The sequence below is a fragment of the Mytilus galloprovincialis genome, chromosome 11 (genome assembly GCF_965363235.1).
Source record: "Mytilus galloprovincialis chromosome 11, xbMytGall1.hap1.1, whole genome shotgun sequence".
NCBI lineage: Eukaryota > Metazoa > Mollusca > Bivalvia > Mytilida > Mytilidae > Mytilus > Mytilus galloprovincialis.
In genome coordinates, this window is record NC_134848.1 from 42124147 (window position 1) to 42151221 (window position 27075).

General features: G+C 32.8%; 1 protein-coding gene and 1 long non-coding RNA gene across 2 annotated transcripts in view; both read left to right on the top strand.

Annotated features, from left to right (window-relative positions):
* Positions 1 to 3055: 3055 nt before the first annotated feature.
* Positions 3056 to 7989, top strand: LOC143052191 (uncharacterized). Its single transcript, XR_012971029.1, has 2 exons — positions 3056 to 3104; positions 7277 to 7989. It is a non-coding gene; the product is annotated as an uncharacterized LOC143052191 (long non-coding RNA).
* A 14413-nt stretch (positions 7990 to 22402) lies between these two features.
* Positions 22403 to 27075, top strand: part of LOC143052192 (kelch-like protein 24) — a 30683-nt gene continuing 26010 nt past the window's right edge. Inside the window, exon 1 of the mRNA XM_076225152.1 lies at positions 22403 to 22546. The gene's annotated coding sequence lies outside the window, so the exon portion shown is untranslated. The remainder of the gene's footprint in view (positions 22547 to 27075) is intronic.

Genomic DNA, 27075 nt, shown 5'->3' on the forward strand with positions numbered 1-27075 from the left:
AAGAAGTGAAGTTAATGTCTACATAATCGATTGAATTAAATAACAAAATCTTAAGTTACGTCGTTGTGCTTTTTTCTACAAACATTTATCAAATCTTTGTGTGGTGCTGGTTAACGTTTAAAAAAAAAACACAACGTAGGAGTTCCGCATCATTTTATCAATGACATGCACGCGACTTCATTCATCTAACCGAACAACTATTCCAACATATTGTACACATAAAAATAGTATTACTAAGTTTTGTATTTTACTGCATATTCTCAACACACAATACATTTATAATAAGATAAATTGTCGATAAAAAGAATAATTACATTGTATTTGTTGATACTGACATCATCAGCTCACACTAGCGGGATCGATTGATGTTCTTGCTTACCAAGTCATTGTTTTAAACAAATATGCAAATATGCTATAATGTAAATTCATTATTTTTCGTTGGAAACCAATTTGTTTGTGAATTTCGTGGATGCAGGTGAACTATGTAATTAAATGTTCAAAGAATAACAAAACTTTGATAGGCTTGTTAACAGACTTCGGTAAAACCTCGAAATCAAATATCCACAAACACGTAAGTTTTCCTTAATCCACGAAAATTCGTTCCCACAAAAATAAGTGAATCCACAGTACTAGTATTCAATATCTTGTCATACAAATTCCCTTCTATCGTGTCTTAAAATGTTCTGAACCAGGTAAGAAATATGTCAGTTGTCAAATAGTTCGTTCCTATGTATGTTGGCGTTTGCTTAGGAAGCAGTTCGGTTTGTTCTCTCTCATAATGGATGTATTTCCCTCAGTCTATGGTTTATGAACGGATTTATTTCTGTTAAACCGATTTATGACTATTGAACAGCAGCATACTACTATTGCCTTTTTTATTGACTTGTGACAAATCTGGACTTATAATTGTTATTATTTAGCGTATTATTTATTGTATATGACACATATATTTATTTGAATATTGCCGGGTGGTGAACTTCTCGGGTGTGCACAAACACTGATAAATGCATTGACTTTCATACTCATGATTTAAACTATTTGTACTTTGCAAGTGATAAGGGCCAGTTTTATATGTTTATCTTGGTAATGTTTACCTATGTAATACTTTGATTGTCCCATCATATAGTGGTTTATTTTGACAAATATCGTCGTGAGATTCAACTTGTTTACATCTGCCATGACACCGTTCTGTACTTTCACTTTGCGATCTCATATTATTATTTGTTTAAGTTAACACTTTATCAATGCAGATAAATTGCGTATTTATTATGTTTGTGCCTCCCTTTTCATTAACATTGTCTTTATTTATGATAGAACAGGGTTTTCATTGATCTCATTTAAGCATTATATCTAATGCGTAAGGTTATGTAAATTACACCCAAGTTCATACGCCGTATCGAGAAAGGAATTTACTGTCCGTTTAAATATAGCATTATGTAGAAATGTCCTTTTGGTTTTATTCGCTTTTAAATAAAATTCGGACAAGAAGGACAAAATGAGGACAACTCAATAATGAGTATTTATTGAATAATAACGAAATCTGATTGTCTTCTTGAACGTTTCAAGCCAAAAGACGTAAGAAACGTTGCTTTTGATTGGACGATTAGATGTTTACTCTAACGTCACAGTAAGTGCCAAAACACATAAATAGGAGCCTGTAGAACAACATGTCATTCTGAATCAATCTCTTGAACCGTCAACTACCTTTTATATTGACCACCCGATTTATAATTGCTTTATCTGTTGAATGATGAATGTGTATTTGATGTCTATCATATTGAAAGAAGAAGTCAAAATACTGTTGAAATAAATATGATTGTTATGTTTATTACAAATCTGTTTCTTCACACTGCCGTTGATTCCACTCCTCCTGAATGATGATTAAACAGTTTATAGTAACCCTAGGTTTGTTACAGACTAGTATATATGAGGGTCTAGTTGACGTTTACAGAATAGAGAATAATGTATCAATACTACAGAAAAATGGGTCAAAATGATAAAAAGGGAAAATGAAAGTAGGCAAGTAGCTCATCAAATATTAAAACCAAAAGCTCAAACGAATGGAAAACTACTGTCTTATTCCGGACTTGGTACAGATATTAATTAGAATAATGGAGAATATTAGGCAATATTTATAAGGAATAGAGTAAAATACTTATTATATAAGATATTAAAGAATACTTGACAGATTCATTCGAACCATGGTCCCATTATGCATAAAACAATCAGAAGTATGGTATGGTAATTGAATATATTTAATATTACTTAGGTTTATGGATATAAAACTGCGCTTATAATATATAGGATCGTTATGGAACATTTCAGACAGCTGATATTTCTGAATTGATAGTCACGTGATAAGATATTTATAAAACTGATTCCATGGAAATAAGACTTTTCATTTATGCAAATGTTTCTTGCAAAAAAAATATTTATCTCAATTCTGTGAGATTTAAAAAAAAATAAAGACCGTAAAGTAGAAAAGTGTCTGAAAACTACTAAAAGAACCAAAGAGACCATCGGAAAAATGGACTGCCAGAAAATATTAAAAAATCACTGTATAAGGAATGCAGATGATAAGGAGTATCATTACACAAAGTTGGGATAATTTTTAAAAATCTGGACTTTTAAGTTTTTGTATTAATTATTATTTTCTATTTTCTATTGAAAATTATCATCTATTCCTATTGATTTTTGACAATTAATTTTTATTCTTTATAAATTAGGACCAAATTCGTTACCAATTATTCTGCCCACAATTGTCTATTCCGCAAAACCCACCTAGAACCCGTATGACCATTTAAAGGCAGTTCAAGTTACAGAAGGGAAATGCAGATTTAAAAGAAGTTTAAACTAATTCATATAAACAACATCAATTTAAAAACAAATTCAAAAGAAACAAAATTAATATCAGGTGTGTGTGTATATGCACACTATCTGCGTACACGATATATAATACTATATAAAGTTGCAGACGAATAAATACCTATATCCAATGATACCAAGAATTATGTCCCCTGAATTGAAGTATTTAAATCATGTGACTAAGTACATTCCTTTCCAAAAGAAATGTCATATTGATAAGGCCGTTTATGACGTTTATGGTGGGTATTTTAATTCATTTATTATCGATATAAAACAGCTACAATTTACCCCGCCAAACTCATAAATGCATACAAAATATTTTGAATTATTAATGTGTACTTTAATTTGTTAATTTTAGCTTTATTTTCATTTTGTCAACTTTCGTTTTGAACTATATTTTCTAGAAGATATGTTAATATGAACAATGTTTTATACGTAGGTCTTGATATCTTCGGACAACTTCATTTGAAGGGGTATTAAACTTATGCAACGTATACACTGTCTCCAGTATGGTCAATACTTGTAGACAACAAAAAATAAAGATAAATGTGCTTCTGGACTTAAAACTTTACGGATACTTTTGAATGTTCAAAATATGTATTGATATGATGTTCAAAAATACCAATTCCTCTAGGTTTTCTAGAACAAATTCATCTTTATCCAAAATGCATGTTTCACATAACATTTTAAATTGGTGTTAATAGTTTATTGCATATTTATCAGTTTGTACTTTTGGAGGATGTTTAATTATTCTGATCTTACATAATGTTTGCCTACCGATAAAATCGTTCGATTCAAAATATTTGTTTGTACAAGAAAACATTCCATTGAAATATTAGACAAAAAAAAAGTTTTACCCATATCTGACTTTAATTTCCTTCTCTGATATCTTTGCACTTATTGTTAATTCTTTCAGATAAGTTATCCTTTCTTTTTTTACATGGTTGGCCAACTGGTACATTAAAGTTTTAAAAGCTTGATTTTTTCATTAAAACAATAATGCTTAAAAACCATGTCGTAAGATTTTAAGATGAAACTCTTTATTTCTAACAAATGCGTCTCATGATAAACCATCCCTTATAGTAAGTAACTTTGAGCGTGTTGAACGATAATGTATTTTAGTTTGAATGTCGTCTTCGTATTATTTTTTCTCCTAAAGTCATCAATATTATATATTGGGACTAAATAATTAGTGTTTATGTCTACGTTTCATATTTTCTTTTTGTCGACTTTGGTTTTTGTAAGTCTGTCGTCGATTAGATATATGTGTATCCCAATAAAAGCCAATGACAAGCAAAGTAAATCGTTATAATGATTGTTTTTATAATTGAGAGACACACATAATTGATCATAATCAACCAATTGTATGACCTTTGGTCACAACCAGATCAGAGCCATAAAAATGTGTTTAAAAAGAATAAAAGAAAGCAAAATAAAAGGATTATTAGGCAAATATTCTAACTAGGTCACATAAAGCTTTATTGTATCTGTTCTATATATCAAGATTGAAATAATTATTTCCCGCAGTTTCAACAATTGTCAATAGCTAAAAACCCAACTGAACTTATAATAAGCTCTTGTATTTAAAAAATCGAAATATTTACAATCTTAATATAGAACTATTTTCTTATAAAATTATAAATGAAAATTCATATAAGAAATGTTGATCATCTTCAACTTGATCCAACATGCATGTTTTAGATAACAGTTTTGCTGAGTGTGAATTCGCATTGATATAAGACGTGTCACGGTACTTGTCATCCAACATTCATGTATTTAGTGTGCTGTCCTGTGTTGTTTTACGTGTTCTTTTTTATTCTTGGGTTAGGATGTTGAAATGTACTCTTGTATTGTTATTTCTCTGTCCTGAATGTTATTTTTTATTATTTGTACTATCTTCCTGTCATGTAATGGTGTCATTTTAGTGTAATATTTAACATTGTCATAAAAGTGCGAGGCTTGGCTAGCCTCCAAACCAGGGTCAGCCAACCATTATTTCTTAAAAATGCCCTGTGCAAAGTCAGGAAAATGGCAGTTGATATATCATAGTTTGTTTCTGTGTCTGTTGCATTGTCGTTTCGTTTTTGTTCACTTCAGTGTTCCTTTAATTTCGTTGTTTTCCTCATAGTTGATGTGTCTCCCTCGGTTTTAGTTTTTAACTCGGATTTGTGTTCTCAATCGATTTATGACTTTCGAACAGCGGTATAGTACTGTTGCCTTTACTTATATGTAACACTGTCTTACAAATATATGTGTCACATAATTAAACATCCTTTGGTAGATATGTTGGAACGTTTTACTATATTTACCAATAGTTTTTCACCTTACCGCCTTCTTTGTCTTATTATTTTCTCTTCAACATTGTTTACCTTCCTAGATGTTTCTTTTCTTTATGAAATAATGTATTGTGGTAACATGCGAGCATTATTATCAAGTAGTAAGTAAATAGTGTTGTTTAACGCCCTACACATATGAACCATGATCTTTTCACAGGAACTGGGATCTCAACATACAAATCAAATGTTGATACAGACGTCTATCTTGGCTCAAGGAACCAACCCCAGACAGATATTGAGTGTTGAAAAAATCCCGTACATAAATTATAGGAAAATCATGGGCATATTCACGTATTTTCCAGATATCAGCTACTCACACAGTCTCTACAATAACTCTTAACCACAAGGGATCATTCATACATGTATGGTAACTTATTATACCGTCCGACATTAAAAAGAATGTATGACCCATATGCATTGACAGATAAACTACTCCTTAAAATTAAACCCCATTGATATAGTTAGGAAAAAACTCCTTCCTAAACCCAACCGTGGATCTGCATACCTAGTAGTGTTTGGTAGTAGCTTGGTAGTATTGATTTGTTCTGAGTTAGCAACTGTTATATCAGCCATGCAGCAACTTCCGGTTTGCCACGATAGCTTGATATTTTACAACACTTGATATACAAGGAATATTTTAGTCAAGCTCTTCTCCGCATATATGATTGATTAATATTTGATCCTGAACTAGATTATGTTGAGTAATTTTTATATGTACCATTCATCCAGAAAGTTTACATCACTCATTGTGCTTGCAATCCATTCGTCATACTTTCTTAACGTTCATAGAAAACAAATATCAATTATTCTTCGTTGTTCATGTAACCTCCAGCAGTTGTATGCAAAGCGACGCAAGTCCAAACCATTTGAACCAGTCCATGCGAAAAAGTACCCCAAAAAAATATACGAAATTCTAAAACGTGTGCATAATTATTGCTAGCAGACTTGTGATTTATAAAACACATTTACTTTTCCTCATATCCTAAAGCTGTAAGCTATACCCACCATCAAGTGCTGAGCCCCCCCCCCCGCCCTTTGTTTTGTTAAGATTTTAAATGAACTATTTCATATATTGCAATCCTTTTCAAAGCACAATTTAAATGTTTTAATTTGCCAATTGATAATTTAACTCCGGCTGCAGTGTGGACAATGCTCTCGCATACTTTGCCGATATAAATGCAATCAAACCGGACAACGATTCGAATTCCGTACAAGGACGGTTGATCTATATAATATAATATTAAATAACTTTTAATAACTTAACTTAAATTTAAATTTTAATTTCTTAAACACAAGATGACATAGTTTTTTCGATTTTCCCTCATGTTTTAATGTTATCTTACTTTCTTTAAAACTGTAGAACTGATTAAAACTAATGACTTTTTGTCTATATAGTGTCGCAATTTTTTAAAGTTTCTGGTCAGTATAGTATTAGTCCGGGGAACAAATAATTTTACACTTGCTCAAAAACCATAAAATAAGATATTTCTACGTCTTTTTCTGTTTTAATTGACAAATACGGTATAGAATAGACAATTGTATAAATGTTTACATTCATGTATTTTTGTTCGGATAAAATCGTTTTTCAAAATTATTTTATATAAGAAACTTTAATAACGTGTCCTATTAAGTTTGTCTAAAGGACTTTTTGTACCTTTTCGCATGGACTGGCTCATTTGTTATGTTTTTGGCTATTGCAATGTTTGTTAAATTGTACATCCGATTGTTTTCTCCTTGTTAATATCCTCTCACACCAACAAGAAGGAAACTTAGGTACACATAAATGCACATTGTGATGTGCCCTATATTAAATTATATAACACAATCTATTTTTTTTATTCTAATTTCATGGTCCACTGAACACAGACATGTGTTAAGGCGAGCGGCACATGATTTTTAATAAATAGGGTTAATAGACACAGGTTTGTTTTTATTTCATTCTTTGAATTTTTCCAACTTGACGTTAACCCAACGGTTAGGTAAAAACAAATTTAATTATAAACCTATGGTAGTTACCTATCAGAATACAATGTATCCATACATCTTCTACATAAACCTTTTTTTATATTTTGCAGAATCATGGCCAGTAATTTGAGAATTTGTGGTGTATGTAATAATAGTCAGATAAGCAAACCATCGGTAGTCTGGTGTTCGGATTGTGATGAAGGACTTTGCGGCGATTGTAAGGAACATCATGGTATTTCAAAGAGAACAAAAGACCACAAAACCGTTTCAATTGCCGAATACGGGAAGCTGTCAACCGAAGTCCTGCAAAATGCAACAGTTTGTAAATTACATAGTGAGAAATACGAGCTTTTCTGTAGCAGACATGATTGTCCATGCTGTAAGAAATGTTTAAAATTCACACCGATTGTCAAGCTTTAACCGACATTAAAACAATCATAAAAAACATCAAAACGTCGAATGCCTTGTATGAAATCGAACAAAACTTGCATGAAATTGTCAAAAATATCAAACTAATTACGGTCAATCGAAAAGAAAATTTAACATTGCTAGAAAAGAAGAAAAGAGATATTGAAGCAGAAATAAAACAAACTAGGACTGAGATAAATCGTCATCTTGATAAACTTCAAGATGATTTGATGGAAGAAGTTATTGCAGTTGAAGAAAAAGAAAGAAGTAAAATACAAAAGTTGTTGAACTCTCTCAGCACGAAGGAAAAAGAGATCATAGAATACCAAGGTATAGTTGCTAACATCAAACTACATGCGTCCGAACTGCAAACATATTTGGTAATGAAACATATTGAAAAAGAAATTTCAGCAAAAGAAAAATATACTCAATCGATTGCAATCGACACCAAGAGTCAAACCAATATTTCATTCCAAATGAACCAAACTTTACAGGAACTCACTATCAGCGTGCATAAGTTTGGCGATATCACTGTCAGTTCTGATCAATGCGATTCGTTGATTCAGAACCAGAAGCACAGACAAGCCCAGATTATTATAGCATTTACAACCAGAAAAATCGACAACCTTACTCTGACGTTAAAGAATCGCATCTATACAGATTTTTTTGACGCCAGTGGTTGTTCTGCGCTGCCTAACGGTAGGATGATATTAACCTGTGCTTACGAACAGAAGATATTAGTACTCACATCTGACGGTTTTAAGGATTTCGAAATAAACAAAATAGGTGACACGTTTGATGTTGCATTTATTGGTGATGAATCGGTTGCCGTTACATCAGGCTCTACAGATCAGATTAAAATAATCGACATCAAGACGAAACAAGTGAAAAAAGCAATTAAAGTTAATAAAGAAAATCATGGAGTAGTGTGTAAGGATAGACATTTGATTTATTGTGCAGGTAACAGTGGATTGAAGATGATTAGTTTAAATGATGAATCCATTACCAGTATTCCCTTCAACAAACTATCGCAATATGCATACGTTACAACATTTGGTGACAAACTGTTCTACACAGACCGACACAATGGACGTGTAATATGTTGTGATTTCCAAGGTAAAATACTGTGGACGTTCCGTAACTTCCTTGTTCTTAAGTGGCCTTGTGCTATTTCAGTAGACATTGATGGTATCGTGTTTGTAGTGGGAAGGATAACTCACAATGTGGTCGCCTTATCTCCTGATGGACAACACTTTAAACAAATTTTATCATCCGACGATGGACTGAACTATCCGCAGGCTTTGCATTATGACCAATCTAGCAATACACTGTTGGTTGCAAATCAAATGCAAAAAGCGTGGTTGTATGATGTTAAATGGTAAATAGCGATGTTTGATAATTTATGTATTCAGCTTTCAAATAAAGTCTTTCGCGGTTCTGATTTTTTTCAAAATTACATGTCTGATATGCTTATTAAAACTCAATATATATATATTTGGTGCATATAGTACCTGGTACAAGTTTATTAATCAGCAACCTTGTATTGTTTTATTAACATTTTTAAAGAAAAATGAAAATGTTAATGTCTACGTTTCATATTTATCTTTTTGTCGACTTTGGGTTTTTTAAAGTCTGTCGTCGACGGTTGGTAAAGTGTCAAGCTAGCATCGAGGTTTTTCGAGTGATTTGATCGGGCTTTTTCAAGTGTGATCACTTTTTGTCGAGTGAATATGAACAAAAATGTAAACAAACAGACTTCATTTCTAACAAGACGTGATATAGACGCTTGTCTTTAATATACAAAGTTATATTATGTATGATAGTATTTAATATAGAAAGATTTTACTAACCCGACATCATTTTTCGTTAAAAAAAGTTAAAAATTAGCATTAAAATGCTTTAATTCCAAAGTATAGAGTAAAGCCGCTTTTATACACATAACACTAGCTGCTAATGCTGAAGGAAATTCATACGTGGAATCTATATATCATTAGAAATACAGACACTTTACAAAAATTCTTGTAATTTCATTGAAAACGACATTTTGAGACTAAATTTATTTATTTATGTTCGGGTTTTTTCGAGAGCAGTCTGGGCTTTTCATGTGTGTCCAATTTTTTTTCGAGTGATTAAACAAATTTCCTATAGTTAAAATGCTATTTGTTCAGTGTATTTACGATTAAAAATGATAAACAAAGTTTCAAGTACTTTTCCAGGCATGAACCATAGCATCTGTCAGATTGATAATGGTGTTCTAACACTTACATGTTATAAATATTCGTTCATTTGTATATAATTTGCTGTTTGTTATATTTTATAACTTTCATGTTCAGTTCATATTCGTAATGTCAACAATATAATGTACGCATAAATAATTTGGATTCAGACGTACATACAGGTATTTGTATTACTGAAATATTAGAATAGAATAGAATACTAGAAATAATAATTCCACCTTAAGTCATAATGCTGTATTTTGATTGGATAAGAGACATGGTATTTTTTACCAATTTCTATGTATTAAGATTTACTTTTCTCTGCCGGGGTATTTGTCATTAGGAAATTCCATGTGCTGGGGTATTAAGCATATACGGGGTATTTGCTAGCAAATACCATGGCAGATGGGGAATACCATGTCTAAAAATAACCCAATGGATTATTTCTATTATAATATGACAAATTCGTGGTCATTCCAAATATACGGTTCCAGATGAAATATTTAGGATAAAAGTCATCATTATTGAACTTACAGAAATGTCTAATTGGTGGTCTGGCACCTTATACATTATCATTATACGATATTTCGACATTTTCACTGGCTATGCGAAAGGCCATTGATGACCTTCAAAGGTTACGACGATGTACATTTCGTGTGCAAAATGCTAGAACAAGATTCTCGAAATTTTTAGTTTAACGCAGTGTGTTGGTCGTATTAAGAAAACTAGGTTTAATAACTTGTGAGAATGTGACATCGCTTGATATCAACTCTCGTTATTTAATCAAAATAGTAATAATAAACTCCACATTAGGCTCGTTTATTATTATATTGAAATTAAATAACTGGAGTTGATAAAAAGCTATATCCATGCTCACTCGTTATGACACCTATAAATAATTTCTAATGTCAAAAACTTAACTTTTACAAAAATCTACACGTCTGAATCTACTTGACCAAGTTCATTATAGATAGAGATAAAGATAAACAGCAAGAATGTTCAATAACATAAGATCTACAAACAAGTCACCATCACCAAAACAGATGATTTTGCCATGAATACTATTCTTGTTTTTAATGTTGAAGAGTGCCCTTTGTTTGACATGAACTTCAGAAAATAGACTAAGGTGAGTGACATATGCTCTTAAGAAACTCTTTAATGTTTAATAAAATCTTAAAACTCAAAAATCAATATTTCTTAAAATTTGAAATGGATGATAGATCATTCTCTTATAGTTGGGGCCTGTTGTCTAACTCCCACGTGAATAGATATTTTTCGTATCACACCGTACGGAATTTGATATGAAAAAGTGATATCAAAATTACGTTAATTTGATTGGCTTATCTCGTAAATTTCCAATATTTTCATTGGCCGTTGATCAGGTCATTATTCACTGGAAAAGGTCATACCGGGACTACTTTTTTTTATTGACAACTGATTGTTTACTTCCGGTTTTCGCAATTTTCGTCTGCTTTATCGTCTGCATTATCTAATATAAATCTTATCATGGACGAAGAAATAAAGAAAGGAACCCGTGCACTCGTTATGAAACCTATAAAAATATAAAAAAAAAGATATATCTGGGAGTCAATGGAACAGTATTCTGTTCACACAAGAACATACAACACACTAAAATAAAATCATATTAGTTCAAAAAGTATACAGATCAGTACGCGTTGCAAAGAAAAACGGCCGTAGCAACACAACTCCCAACAAATAGGCCACGCACATACAACTTTTTGCCATAAGAGAAATAGGTTTAACAACTTGTGAGAATTAGATATCGCTTGATATCAACTCTCGTTATTTAATTTCAATAATAAAAAACTCGCCATAGGCTTTTTTATTATTATTGAAATTAAATAACTCGAGTTGATATCAATCGATATCTAATTATCACTCGTTATGAAACCTATAAATACACAATTCACCGAAGTTTCATGTAAATTGGTTACAGCGTTTATGAGTTTTTGTCTGACATGCTGACGATGGACGAATGGACAACGGGGTACCATACTACGTCCCGTATAAAAACTCCATGGTTCACCACGAATTTTTAATTACTTTGACAACAAAAGTACCAAAGTGGAAAAGGCTGAGTATAAGTTGCAATAACTTGTTTCCCAATCAACTATTAATAAAGATGTTTAAACTAACAAAAGTACCATGAAATGAAGTTAAAAAGAGTACGATTCTCCTGCATTTTAATTTGTTCTAAATACCCTTTAATGAGGATAAAATAATTTCTAATTTAATACTGGAAAGTTGTGGTAGAACGATTTCCGAACAGAAAACTTGCATTAAATTCAAAAAGTTTAGTTTTGATCAATGTAGTATTATGATTCATTGAGAATAAATAATATTTTCATTCATTAAATTACAGGTATTAACTAGAAAAGTATTTTTTTTAAAGTCTAGAATACCTTTTTTCTTATTCAAATTTTCTGTAAAAAAAACGGACCATTTGTCTAAAAACCCGGACGATTTCACAGTTGCTCTCGAAAAAAAAGACAATAATAAACATTCAGATATCGCAGATCATATGTATTCGTTCATAGTGTATTAATTTACGTTTTTTGATTGAGTTAAGCCTGCCAATTGATATTTTACCGTGTGCTTTTCTATGTTGTGATGTTATGCTATTGTTTCAGAAAAAAAGGAAAAGGTTTGGAACCATTAAAACGTTTAATCCCACCGCAAACGTTTGCACCTGTCCTAAGTCAGAAATCTGATGTACAGTAGTTGTCGTTTGTTTTTGTAATTTGAACGTGTTTCTCGTTTCTCGATTTTCTAGTTTTTTTTTTACTAAGATTAGACCGTTGGTTTTCCCGTTTGAATGGTTTTACACTAGTAATTTTGGGGCCCTTTATAGCTTGTTGTTCGGTGTGAGCCAAGGCTCCGTGTCGAAGGCCGTACATTGACCTATAATGGTTTACTTTTTTTTAAATTGTTATTTGGATGGAGAGTTGTCTCATTGGCACTCACACCACATCTTCCTATATCTATTGAATTTTTGGTTTAGATACAAGGAAATTCTGCTTCTTTGTTGATCGAAACATGTAAAGTATTCAATATAAGATGGGTAGTAATGTAAAAACTATTATAATTACGAAATAGTAGTTAATTGAACTTATCGCATGTATTATCACTCGAAAAAGCCCAAACTACACTCGAAAAAAGACCGAATCACTCGAACAACCTCGATCCTAGCCGGATACTATACCTACCGTGTGTGTATCCCAATAAAAGCCAATGACAAGCAAAGTAAAGCATTACAATGATTCTTTTTATAATTGAGAGACACAAATATTTAATCATAATCAACCTAATTTAATGACCTTTGGCCACAACCAGATCAGCGCCATAAAAATATGTTAAAAAAATAAAAGAAAGCAAAATAAATGGATTATTAGGCAAATATTCTAACTGGGTCACATAAAGCTTTAATTGTATCTGTTCTATATCAAGTTTGAAATATTTATTTCTCGCAGTTCCAATAATTGTCAATAGCTAAAAACCCAACTGAACTTATAATCAGCTCTTAATCAAAGAATCAAGTTTCAGGCAAAAACTTAACAAACAAATAACTAATGTGGAAATAACGGACACAGTTCACTTAGAATGACGAGATCTGACATGTTTACAGAATGCTTATATGATTGATTTAACTGATAATCTGTGCACCATTGGTAGCAATGGATGCTCAAGTTCCTCAAGGTTCAGCCTAAAGAGAACGAGGGTTATGATCCCCAAATACGTCGGGTCTTATTTGCATCACCCCCTGGTTTCAGGGGAGTAAAGATTAACAGTTTCTATATCATAAAACTCTATATGCACGCTGAATACATAGTCCATACCAACAGTCAAGCTCGAACTGGTACCAATTTAGAACCGGCCACTCAGGATAGACATTAGATGGTCTCAACAGAACTTCCTGCGGTACCACAGGAAAGTAAAAACTTAATTTGATCCGACGTACAAATACGGGAAACGATCATAACCCCTTAATATTGCCAGATCCCGACATTCTTTTTGACTCTGACGAATGAATTTATTACAAAATAATGAACAATTAAAATCAAGTAATCAAGACATATGTTGATCTTTATCCAAATAAAGTCAAATGTTAAATGCGTTCCAGGCGATGAACTAATGACAGGTATTGATAATTTCATTTTCGCACTGCTGGTGTCTGAATATTAAGATAAAAGTGGTAGCCATTCATGAAAATTAGCATTAACATATTATATTATATAGTTCTCGAACGTATGATTCAGCTATCAAATCTATCGGCTTGTTTGTCTCCTCTTTTTTGTCCAAAAAGTTATAGATCTGACCTGTTCTGGTTATTCTAAAAAGATAAATAAAACAGCAGCAGACAAAAGAATTGGTATTAGATGGAAGATTGCAAGGGAGGTCGGTGGGTTTTTGAAACGTTTACATATTTACAAGAGTGGCTAGTGCAATGTTATGCTGAAGAGTCATGTGACGTTGATATGCGGGAAAGGAGAACCGGATCCGAATGATGCAGTAATCATTTCTCTTTAATTACATTGGTTTATCTTATAAATGAGATATACGTATTTTATTTTAAAAAATCGAAATAATTACAATCTTTATATAACACTCTTTTCATATATAATAATTATAATTGAAAATTCATATAAGAAATGTTGATCATCTTCAACTTGATCCAACATGCATGTTTTAAATAGCAGTTTTGCTGAGTGTGAATTCGCATTGATATAAGACGTGTCGTTGTGCTTGTTATCCAACATTCATGTATTTAGTGTGCTGTCCTGTGTTGTTTTACGTGTTCTTTTTAATTCTGTGGTTAGCAAGTCGAAATGTACTCTTGTATTGATATTTTTTTGTCCTGAATGTTATTTGTTTATTATTTGTACTATCTTCCTGTCATGTAATGGTGTCATTTTAGTGTTATATTTAACATTGCCATAAAAGTGCGAGGTTTGGCTAGCCTCAAAACCAGGTTAAACCAACCATTATTTCTTAAAAATGCCCTGTACCAAGTCAGGAAAATGGCAGATGTTATCTCATAGTTTGTTTTTGTGTTTGTTGTATTGTCGCTTCGTTTTTGCTCACTTCAGTGTTCCTTTAATTTCGTTGTTTTCCTCTTAGAGTTGATGTGTCCTCCACGGTTTTAGTTTGTAACCCGGATTTGTTTTCTCTCAATCGATTTATGACTTTCGAACAGCGGTATAGTACTGTTGCCATTATTTAGATGTAGCTTTTTCTTTCAAATATATGTGTCACATAATTAACCATCCTTTGGTAGATATGTGCTACCTCAGGAATAGATTACCTAAGAATTTTTGGTTCTCAATGCTCTTCAACTTCGTACTTTATTTTGCCTTTTATAACATTTTTGATTCAAGCGTCACTGATAAGTCTTTTGTAGACGAAACGCGCGTTTGGCGTTAATATTAAATGTCATTCCTGGTATCTATGATGAGTTTATTTGGAACGTTTTACTATATTTACCAATGGTGTTTCACCTTTCCACCTTCTTTGTTCTCTTTTGTTGAACTTCCCAGATGTTTTCTTTTTGTTTATGAAATAATGTTTTGTGGTGACATACGAGCATTATTATCAAGTAGTAAGTAAATAGTGTTGTTTAACGCCCTACACATATTGACATTGATCTTTTCACAGGAATTGGGATCTCAACATACAAATCAAATGTTGAAAAAATCCCTACCCGTACATATGATTTATAGGAAAATCATGGCACGTTCACGTATTTTCCAGATATCAGCTACTCACACAGTCTCTACAATAACTCTTTACCACAAGGGATCATTCATACATGTATGATAATTTGTTTTACCGTCCGACATAAAAGAGAATGTATGATTCATATGCATTAACAGATAAACTTCTACATACTATCAAATAACCTTCTACATACTATCAAATAACCTTCTACATACTATCAAATAACCTTCTACATACTATCAAATAACTTTCTACATACTATCAAATAACCTTTTACATACTATCAAATAACCTTCTTAAAATTACACCCCATTGATAAAGTTAGAAAAAACTCCTTCCTAAACACAACCGTGGATTCTCTATAAATAGATGAGTACACGCCAATTATTGCTTAAATTTAAAAAAAAACCCGTCTTGATTGGGTTTATAGAGTAGAGAAAATGAACTTAAATAAAGAGAAATATCAAAAATATAACCAAAGGATAAATAATGTCTTAAATGAATGGAGAGTGTTTCTATGGGACACAGATGATGCCCCCAATTGCATATTTTTTTTAAAAAAAGGTCATAAATCTAAAACCATAAATGTGACGCCACGAAAGTTCTAAGCTTCTTTGGAAGGAATTTATTATATGTTTGAGCTTAGGATGGTACAATACACTGCTGTACGATAACTGTGAGATCTGCTGAATGCTTCAATTACGTTCTATTGCTAATTAAGGAAATATTAAGTTTTTCAATTATCAAAATAAGTGTTTGTCAAACTACTATATATCGAATGATTTTTTTACGCTAGAGTGTGTAGTTCATATTTTTTTAACAAAAAGTATATTTTTGTCAAAAACAGTAAAATAAACAAAAATATTGAACTCTAAAGGAAATTCAAAACGAGAGTCCTTTATAAAATTGCAAATTCCTAACTCAAACACATTTAACAGGTGTTAAAGGGTCAAATGGAATATTTTGCCTTTATTTTATGAAAATTAAACTAGCCAAATTAATAGCAGTCGTTAGACTAGTGTTTGATAACACCTTTATGCTATTGATTATTTCTGCGTAGACAGCTGCTACATCAGCCATGCGGCAACTTCCAATTGCCGCGATAGCTTGAAATTTTACAACACTCGATGTACAATGAATATTTTAGTCAAGCTCTTTCTTCTGCGAATATATGATTGATTAATATTTGATCCTGAACTAGATTATGTTGAGTAATTTCTATATGTACCATTCATCCTGAAAGTTTACATCACTCATTGTGCTTGCAATCCATTCGTCATACTTTTCTTGGCTTTCATAGAAAACATTATCAATTATTCTTCGGTATGCATGTAAACAAAACAACGCAAGTCCAAATCAGATGTTTTTCGTTATTTTTTTACTATTGAAATATCTGTTTTATTGTACTTCTGATTGCTTTCCCTTTGTTAATGTCCTCTCACACCAACAAGTAGGAAACTTGAGTACACATAATTACAAATTATGATGTACTTTATATTAAATTATATGCATGAGACAATTTCTTTTGATTCTAATTGCATGGTCCACTGAACACAGACATGTGATATTGCGAGGGGAGCATGGTAGTTATAATTAAAATACCTGTCAGAATATAATGTTACCATTTACATGATCTACTTCATAAACCTTTTTGATATTTATTGCAGAATCATGGCCAGTAATTAGAGAATTTGTGGTGTATGTGATAAAAGTCAGATAAGCAAACCATCAGTAGTCTGGTGTTTTGATTGTGATAAAGGACTTTGGGGAGATTGTAAGGAACATAACAGTATTTCAAAAGGAACACAAGACCACAAAACTGCTTCCGTTGCCGAATACGAATACGAGCTTTTCTGTAGCAGACATGATTGCCCATGCTGTAAGAAATGTTTAAAATCTCACAATTGTCAAGGTTTAACCGACATTAATGAAATCATAAAAAAAAAACATCAAAACTTCGAATGCCTTGTATGAAATCGAACAAAACTTGCATGAAATTGTCGAAAATATCAAACGAATCACGCTTAATCGAAAAGAAAATTTAACATTGCTAGAAAAGAAGAAATTAAGAGAAATTGAAGCAGAAATACAACAAACTAGGACCGAGTTAAATTGTCATCTTGATAAACTTCAAGATGATATGATTAAAGAATTAATTGCAGTCGAACAAAAAGAAAAAAGAAAATACAAAAATTGTTGATCTCTCAGTATAAAGGAAAAAGAGATCACAGAATACCAAGGTGTTGTTGCTAACATTAAACAACATGCTTCCGAACTTCAAACATATTTGGTTTTGAAATATATTGAAAAAGATATTCCAGCCGAAGAAAAATATGCTCAATCGCTTGCAATCGACAACAAGAGTCAAATCAATATTTCATTCAAAATGAACCGAACTTCACAGGAACTCACGATCAGCGTGCATAAGTTTTGCGATATCACTGTCAGTTCTGATCAATGCGATTCGTTGATTCAAAACCGGATGCCTAGACAAACTCAGATAATGATAGCCTTTATAAGCAGAACAATCGACAACCTTACTCTGTCGTTAAAGACACGCATCTATACTATACAGATTTTATAAACACCAGCAGTTGTTCTGTGCTGCCTACCGGTAGGATGATATTAACCTGTTATTACAGAAAAAAGATATTAGAACTCATATCTGGCGGATCAATTTCGAAAAATTAAAGACAATACAAGTGAAAAAAAGCAATCAAAGTTCATAAAGAAAATCATGGAGTAGTGTGCAAGGATGGGCATTTGATTTATTGTGCAGGTAAAAGTGGATTGTAAATGATTAGTTTAAATGATGAATCCGTATTTCCTTCAACAAAATATCACAATATGCATACACGTACGTTACAACATTTCGTGGCAAACTGTTCTACACTGACCCACACAATGACCGAGTAATATGCTGTGATTACCACGGTAAAATACTGTGGACGTTTTGTAAATTCTGTACGTGTTCTTAGGTCGCCTTATGATATCTCAGTAGACAATGATGGTATCGTGTTTGTAGTGGGAAGGATTTTTCTAATAATTTGGTCGCCATCTCTCCTGATGGACAACACTTTAAACAAGTTTTACCATTCAACGATGGACTTTACATTATCTTACCTCCTATACATTTCTAGGAATATGATTGGTTAAAAGCGTTCTTGTGGAAACCGTGTATATTTAATATATAATTAGGTTAATTGGGAGGCGGGGCTTATTTCATACACGGTTAGTAGTGGAGTTACGTCCCTTTATATTCCATATAAGGTAATAAGGAGGCGGGCTTATTTCATACACGGTTAGTAGTGGTGTTACGTCCCTTTAGAAAAACAAAACAGTACTGAGAAAAAATCTTAAAGGTTTCAACAGACGAAGAAAGTGATGATACAGTGAAATAGATTCATAAAACACATTTAAATCTAACAAGTTGTCATTGTTGGCATCTGTTTTTTTGTAGGATCAAAGGCAGTAGTTTCTTAATCATGTTGATGCTAACTGTATTGGAGACTTGCTCATTTTGATAGGTCACTAGTCTAAATTTTACACGTTAAGATAGTCGGTAAGATAAATTCGTTACATAGTGTGCTAGTGACGTAATACGGTATATATAGGGTCAGTAAATTCCATATATACCGTATTAGGTCACTAGCACACTATGTAACCAATAATCCACAGGCTCTGCATTATGACCAATCTACCAATACATTGTTAGTTGCAAATCAAATGAATAAAGCGTGGTTGTTTGAAGTTAAATGGTAAATAGTGCTGTTTAATATTTCATGTATTCAAATAAAGTCTTTTGCGGTTTTGGTTTTGTTCAAAGTTGTCTGATATTTTTATATACTTTAATATTGTGGAAAAGATATGAACTGTTGTGTTTAAAAAAAACACGTTTCTAAAATTTATATAGCATAGTGATTTAAGGTGGGGTTTTTTTTTTTTAAGAAAAACAATTAGTCCGAGGGTACAGTTAATTTTCCAAAACGAAACATGCCAAGTGGATACGACATCACTTATATGTATAACAAGATATACATCAAGCTTAAAGGCAAATAATATCGTTGCTACATGTATCAAGGTATCGAAATTAAAAGTTGCTAGAGGATATAAAGACTACAGTATAATTCATGACTAAAATCTCATTTTTGTTGATTATTTTTCTTTTTTAATTTTTCTCTATCTTCTCGATATATTGTCGTACACTTTTAAACATGGCCATTTAAGGGCAATGGCTTTCATATGTAACAACTGACAATGCCATCTACACTGACCTATTTGCAGATCCTGTATTTTTTTTATCAATTCAGTGCTATTCAAAGTTTCTATCAATCAAGGGCAGTGACTACATTTAACTAGTCGACTGATGATTTAGAATTGCTGACCACTTTTGGTGTAATGCTCTGTTTATTAAAGATAATTAAAGATTTCAAGATAATAAGCCATATTTTGACCTAGATAATGGCTTACTTTTACAAATTGTGACTTTGATGGAAAGTTGTCTCACTGGCACTCATACCATATCTTTTTATATCTATATAGAACAGAAGTTACAGGGACTATATTCTATCGGTACAAGCCATATCACAAGTTCATTTTTTTCATACTTATACACTATTCACTCATATATTCCTCAGATTAACATTTTTTTATTAACAAAACTGGAAATTCGTATTTGTTTTTATTTAAGAATTCAATAAAATTGAGAATGGAAATGGGGAATGTGTCAAAGAGACAACAACCCGACCATAGAAAAAACAACAACAGAAGGTCATCAACAGGTCTTCAATGTAACGAGAATACTTCTTTTAGTTACTTCATTGGGGTGTAAAAGCCTTGACATTTTGTATGAGGCGCGGAAGCAAATGGGTGCCAATGAGACAACTCTCCAACTAAGTCACAATTTATAAAAGTAAACCATTATAGGTCAATGTACGGTCTTCAACACGGAGCTTTATATTTCGTTTTGATGCAAATGTTCATTACCATATTTGAAAAAAAATGCGTTAAAGTACAACAAAATATATATTTAATCCCACAAATTGTTCGATTAATTTATTTTCCATTGTCAGCTTATTTTTAACTTATGAGTCTAATGTACCTTTTGTATCTTTTGCGCCTCTATTTTATAATAGATTCGAGTGCAGGTTATATGGCATAGACATATCATATTTTTATCGTGTGTTTTTCTATGTTGTGATGTTATGCCATTGTTTCAGGAAAAGGGAGAAGGTTTGGTACCATTTAAACGTTTAATCCCGCTGCAAATGTTTGCACCTGTCCTAAATCAGGAATCTGATGTACAGAAGTTGTCGTTTGATTATGAAATATACGTGTTTCTCGTTTTTTATATTGATTAGACCGTTGGTTTTCCCGTTTGAATGGTTTTACACTAGTAATTTTGGGGCTCTTTATATATAATAGCTTGTTGTTAGGTGTGATCAAAGGCTCCGTGTTGAAGGCCGTACATTGACCTATAATGGTTTACTTTTATAAATTGTTATTTGGATGGAGAGTTCTATCATTGGCACTCACACCACATCTTCCTATATCTATCTAATGTAATTATAACTGTTTAAAAAAAGAAATTTTGCAATAAAGTTATCTGCATTATATGTCTATGCTATGTGTCATATGATAATCATTCTATGATAGTCAGTCGATAGAGCAACACATGTCAAATGAAAAATTACTTAGGGAGCAAAACTAAACATTTACCTTCAAAGAGGGGATATATTTTTTGTCTGAGTCAGAAAAGTTTTCTTTATTTTTCAAATCATTTTTATCAAAAGTTAACGCAATAAGATATGGAGAAAATCTGGATTCAGAATACTTTTTTTGTCATCATCTTGACCATTATATTTGTTTTTATCAAATTGGGGACCAGATTATTATTTAAGAAAAAAAAACATACACCCCGGCCCGTCCCTTGACCTGCCATTTTTTTCTACATTTGACTAAATTTTACGTCTTTTTTGATAATTTTTTAAATAGACCATATTTGTTGAAAGCATTAACGCCAGACCTGTCATCGGTGTAATGATAATTTGTCTACAGTTTAATGTAACTTTTACCACTTTTTTGATAATTGCAATGATGATACTTTAAATCGGTCATTTGTTCAATATCATTTACTTAGAGGTACTGACAGTTCATTCGAATATAAACATACACCAAACCTGCCATCGATGTATTGATAATTTTTCCACATTTTACTGTAAATTTTGTTCAATATTATTTTCTTAGATGTACTGACAGTTTTTTCGAATATAAACATGAACCAACCAAAGCCTTGTTGAAATTTTACATTTTTCTGTAAATCTAACCACTTTGGATAATTGTTTTAGATGGCACCTTAAATCAACCATATTTTATAGATATTTGTGTAGAATGTAAATTAAACCTGCCTTCGGTGTGCTGATATTTTTTCCACATTATACATATGATATGATGTAAAGAATAAAAATATTGAAACTTTTTCCTTTTTTTGTGGGGGGTTGGAGTTAAATTTCCATGTTTCTGAAAACATATTTTCCATCTTTTAGGTGGCGTCAAAAACGAAAGAAAAATTCAGATGTTTTCTCCAAGTGCATGTTAGTCCTCCCAATGAGAGAAAATTACCATCCCTAAGCATACCAGTTCTGAGCGTTCCCCTCATGACCCTCACTGTCTGGCAATTTTATTTATAAACCTTGAGATGTCCCCCTATTTCCATCAGGAAGTTGACGAAATCCAGAGTAAAAGATAATTTCATTCATAAAATAATTAATATTCATTGTTCTGAGGACCAGGTTGCAGGTAAAATAATTCCGAATTATAAATTAATAACGAAAATAGAAATTTCCGGATATCATACAGGTAAATAATACACAGGTGAAAATTTCCAAAGGGAGATAATCGAATGTCTATTTTTGTTCCAAAATGATTATACATTTTTGTAAATATTGAAATTATGTATGAGTAGTCGTAGTTTGGTACATCTTAACAAGTTCTTCTATCCGATATTAAGAGGGACGAAAGGTACGTACCCAATATTATTTAAAAATTGTTTTAGATTCATCCTGGGGTGAAAAAGTTGTTAACTAGCACCCCCCCCCCTTTTCCAAACTTCTTTACTGGAAAAGATACGATTATAACTTTAAACTGTTTTCGGTCCTGTAATTCACAATAATGCAGATCATATCGTTAAGGAGGTTCGTATTAATGTCATCGGATCCTCGTATTATAGTTTAGAAATATTATTTAAATAACAAAGGAGGCCCTCATTAGGGGCAATATATTGGCATTGAAGTGGGCTGTTAACATTAATCATGGACACTATGCCAAATCATCACAAATTTTTTATCAGAAATGTCGTTCACATTAATAGAACAATTAAGAACCAGATCTAATCCAAACGTCATACCCCCAATACCTTTAAGAGGGTGGTAATGGGGATACCTTCATGACGTATCACGGTAAAAATTCTTGCCAAATTACGTTAACGGTAATTGCATGACCATAAAATGTACACTTTCTTTTAGACGATAAGAAAATTGACTGATTTTGACGAATGATGTTAAACTTTCCCCAAAAATGACAGTAACGTTAATTATTTGAGACTTCTGACGAAAAACAGTAAGGATAGTTTGACGAATCAGGGTAAAAAAACAAAACAAGTTGACGCTAACGGTAGCTTAAAATGATCGTTTGACCCCTGACGGTAAAAGGCATTACTACTACCCTCTTCTAAACTGACTTTAATGCCAGTACAATATTTGTATCAATATGATAAATAGGGGGTCGCCCCGACACAGACATATCTGCCCCCCCCCCCCCCTCTCATTTTGTGGGAAAATGTTGATTGATTATATAGAGAATCACTGAAGCATGACTGAAGCGGCCCGTCCTTAGGTCAGTCAGTGCCCCCACCCCTTATGAAAAGTTCTGGATCTGTCATTGCCTGATAAGCAAACGTCCCATTAGTCCGACAAAGGATTAGTCTAACAACCCATTGATGTTTATGGTATAACATACATATCACGACATTGTACATGTGTACTAGACTGAAAAGCTGTATCAGATTTTGAATGTTTTAGTTTACAAATTACAAATGGCTATAGATACATAAGATCTCCTACATTGTGTCATATCACCATAGAGACCATGATTTTACGTGCAAGAGTCATTATACACTCAAGAAAAGTCTGACTCTGTATTGAAAGAAGAAGAAGATACCCAAACACATTATTTGACTTCAAGCTGACCAGTCCATGTTTTATCTTCTTAATGATGCATGCTTTGCAGAATAGCAGCAAATACCAATTTTCAAGTTGTTAGGCAGCAACCATTTGATTTTCGGGGGGGGGGGCTAATGATTTTTTTTGGAAAAAAAGGTTGGTTTCCAGTTTCCTATAGAGTTTCTATACTCCCCTTTGTCCTTTCTATGCTCATGCTGTCCTGTTTATTTGCCTCTGTCCTTTCTATACTCCCCTTTGCCCTAGTATGATCTTATTGTCTGGTTTATTCGCATCTGTCATGTCTGTTCTTTCTATACTCCCATTTGCCCTTTCTATGCTCATGTTGTCCTGTGTTTTCGCCTCTGTCCTTTCTATACTCCCCTTTGCCCTTTCTACATTATGCACTTGTTGTCCTGTTTATTCGCCTCTGTCCTTTCTATACTCCCCTTTGTCCTTTTTATGCTCATGTTGTCCTGTGTATTCGCCTCTGTCCTTTCTATACTCCCCTTTGCCTTTTATATGCTCTTGATGTCCTGTTTATTAGCCTCTGTCTTTTCTATACTCCCCTTTGCCCTTTCTATGCTCATGTTTTCCTGTGTATTCGCCTCTGTCCTTTCTGTACTCCCCTTTGCCCTTTTTATGCTCGTATTGTCCTGTTTATTGGCTTCTGTCCTTTCTATACCCTCCTTTGCCCTTTCTTTGCTCTTGTTGTCCTGTTTATTCGCTTATGTCTTTTTTATACCCCCTTTGCCCTTTCTATGCTCATATTGTCCTGTTTATTTGCCTATGTCCTTTCTATACTCCCCTTTGCCCTAGTATGCTCTTATTGTCTTGTTTATTCGCCTCTGTTCTTTCTATACTCCCATTTGCCCTTTCTATGCTCATGTTGTCCTGTCTTTTCCTCTCTCTCCTTTCTATACTCCCCTTTGCCCTTTCTATGCACTTGTTGTCCTGTGCTTTCGCCTCTGTCTTTTCTATACTCCCCTTTGTCCTTTTTATGCTCATGGTGTCCTGTGTATTCGCCTCTGTCCTTTCTATACTCCCATTTGCCCTTTTTATGCTCATGTTGTCCTGTGTATTCACCTCTGTCCTTTCTATACTCCCCTTTACCTTTTATATGCTCTTGATGTCCTGTTAATTAGCCTCTGTCTTTTCTATACTCCCCTTTGCCCTTTCTATGCTCATGTTTTCCTGTGTATTCGCCTCTGTCCTTTCTGTACTCCTCTTTGCCCTTTTTACGCTCTTATTGTCCTGTTTATTGGCTCCTGTCCTTTCTATACCCTCCTTTGCCTTTTCTATGCTCTTGTTGTCCTGTGTATTCGCCTCTGTCCTTTCTATCCTCCCATTTGCCCTTTTTATACGACCGCAAAATTTGAAAAAATTTTCGTCGTATATTGCTATCACGTTGGCGTCGTCGTCTGCGTCGTTGTCGTCGTCCAAATACTTTTAGTTTTCGCACTCTAACTTTAGTAAAAGTGAATGGAAATCTATGAAATTTTAACACAACGTTTATGACCACTAAAGGAAGGTTGGTATTGATTTTGGGAGTTTTGGTTCCAACATTTTAGGAATAAGGGGCCAAAAAGGGCCCAAATAAGCATTTTCTTGGTTTTCGCACTATAACTTTAGTTTAAGTTAATAGAAATCTATGAAATTTTGACACAAGGTTTATGACCACAAAAGAACGGTTGGGATTGATTTTTGGAGTTTTGGTTTCAACAGTTTAGGAATTAGGGGCCAAAAAAGGGCCCAAATAAGCATTATTCTTGGTTTTCGCACAATGACTTTAGTTTAAGTAAATAGAAATCAATGAAATTTAAACACAATGTTAATGACTACAAAAGGAAGGTTGGTATTGATTTTGGGAGTTTAGGTCCCAACAGTTTAGGAATTAAGGGCCAAAAAGGGACCCAAATAAGCATTTTTCTTGGTTTTCGGACCATTACGTTAGTATAAGTAAATAGAAATCTATGAAATTTAAACACAAGGTTTATGACCATAAAAGGAAGGTTGGTATTGATTTTGGGAGTTTTGGTCCCAACAGAATAAGGAGCCCAAAGGGTCCAAAATTAAACTTTGTTTGATTTCATCAAAATTGAATAATTAGGGTTCTTTGATATGCCGAATCTAACTGTCATGACTGTGTATGTAGATTCTTAACTTTTGGTCCTGTTTTCAAATTGGTCTACATTAAGGTCCAAAGGGTCCAAAATTAAACTTAGTTTGATTTTGACAAAAAATGAATCAGTTAGGTTCTTTGATATGCTGAATCTAAAAATGTACTTAGATTCTTGATTATTGGCCCAGTTTTCAAGTTGGTCCAAAATTAAACTTTGTTTGATTTCATCAAAAATTGAATAAATGGGGTTCTTTGATATACCAAATCTAACTGTGTATGTAGATTCTTCATTTTTGGTCCTGTTTTCAAATTGGTCTACACTAAAGTCCAAAGGGTCCAAAATTAAACTTAGTCTGATTTTAACAAAAATTGAAATCTTGGGGTTCTTTGATATGCTGAATCGAAAAATGTACTTAGATTTTTTTTATTATGGGCCCAGTTTTCAAGTTGGTCCAAATCAGGATCTAAAATTATTATATTAAGTATTGTGCAATAGCAAGTCTTTTCAATTGCACAGTATTGCGCAATGGCAAGAAATATCTAATTGCACAATATTGTGAAATAGCAAATTGTTTTTTAATTAGAGTTATCTTTCTTTGTCCAGAATAGTAAGCAAGAAATATCTAATTGCAAAATATTGTGCAATAGCAAGACTTTTTTAGCTCACCTGGCCTAAAAGGCCATGTGAGCTTTTCTCATCACTTGGCGTCCGTCGTCGTCGTCGTCGTCGTTGTCGTCGACGTCGTCGTCGTTAACAATTTTTCAAACATCTTCTCCTCTGAAACTACTGAATGGATTTGAATGAAACTTAGCATGATTGTTCCTTAGAGTATCCTGCACAAAGTGTGTGCTTCGATTTTTGATCCGTCAAAAAACATGGCCGCCGTTACTTAAAATAGAACATAGGGGTCAAATGCAGTTTTTGGCTTATATCTCAAAAACGAAAGCATTTAGAGCAAATCTGACATGGGGTAAAAATGTTCATTAGGTCAAGATCTATCAGCCCTGAAATTTTCAGATGAATCAAACAAACCATTGTTGGGTTGCTGCCACTTAATTGGTAATTTTAAGGAAATTTTGCAGTTTTTGGTCATTATCTTGAATATTATTATAGATAAAGATAAACTGTAAACAGCAAAAATGATCAGCAAAGTAAGATCTACAAATAAGTCAATATGACCAAAATTGTCAATTGACCCCTTAAGGGGTTA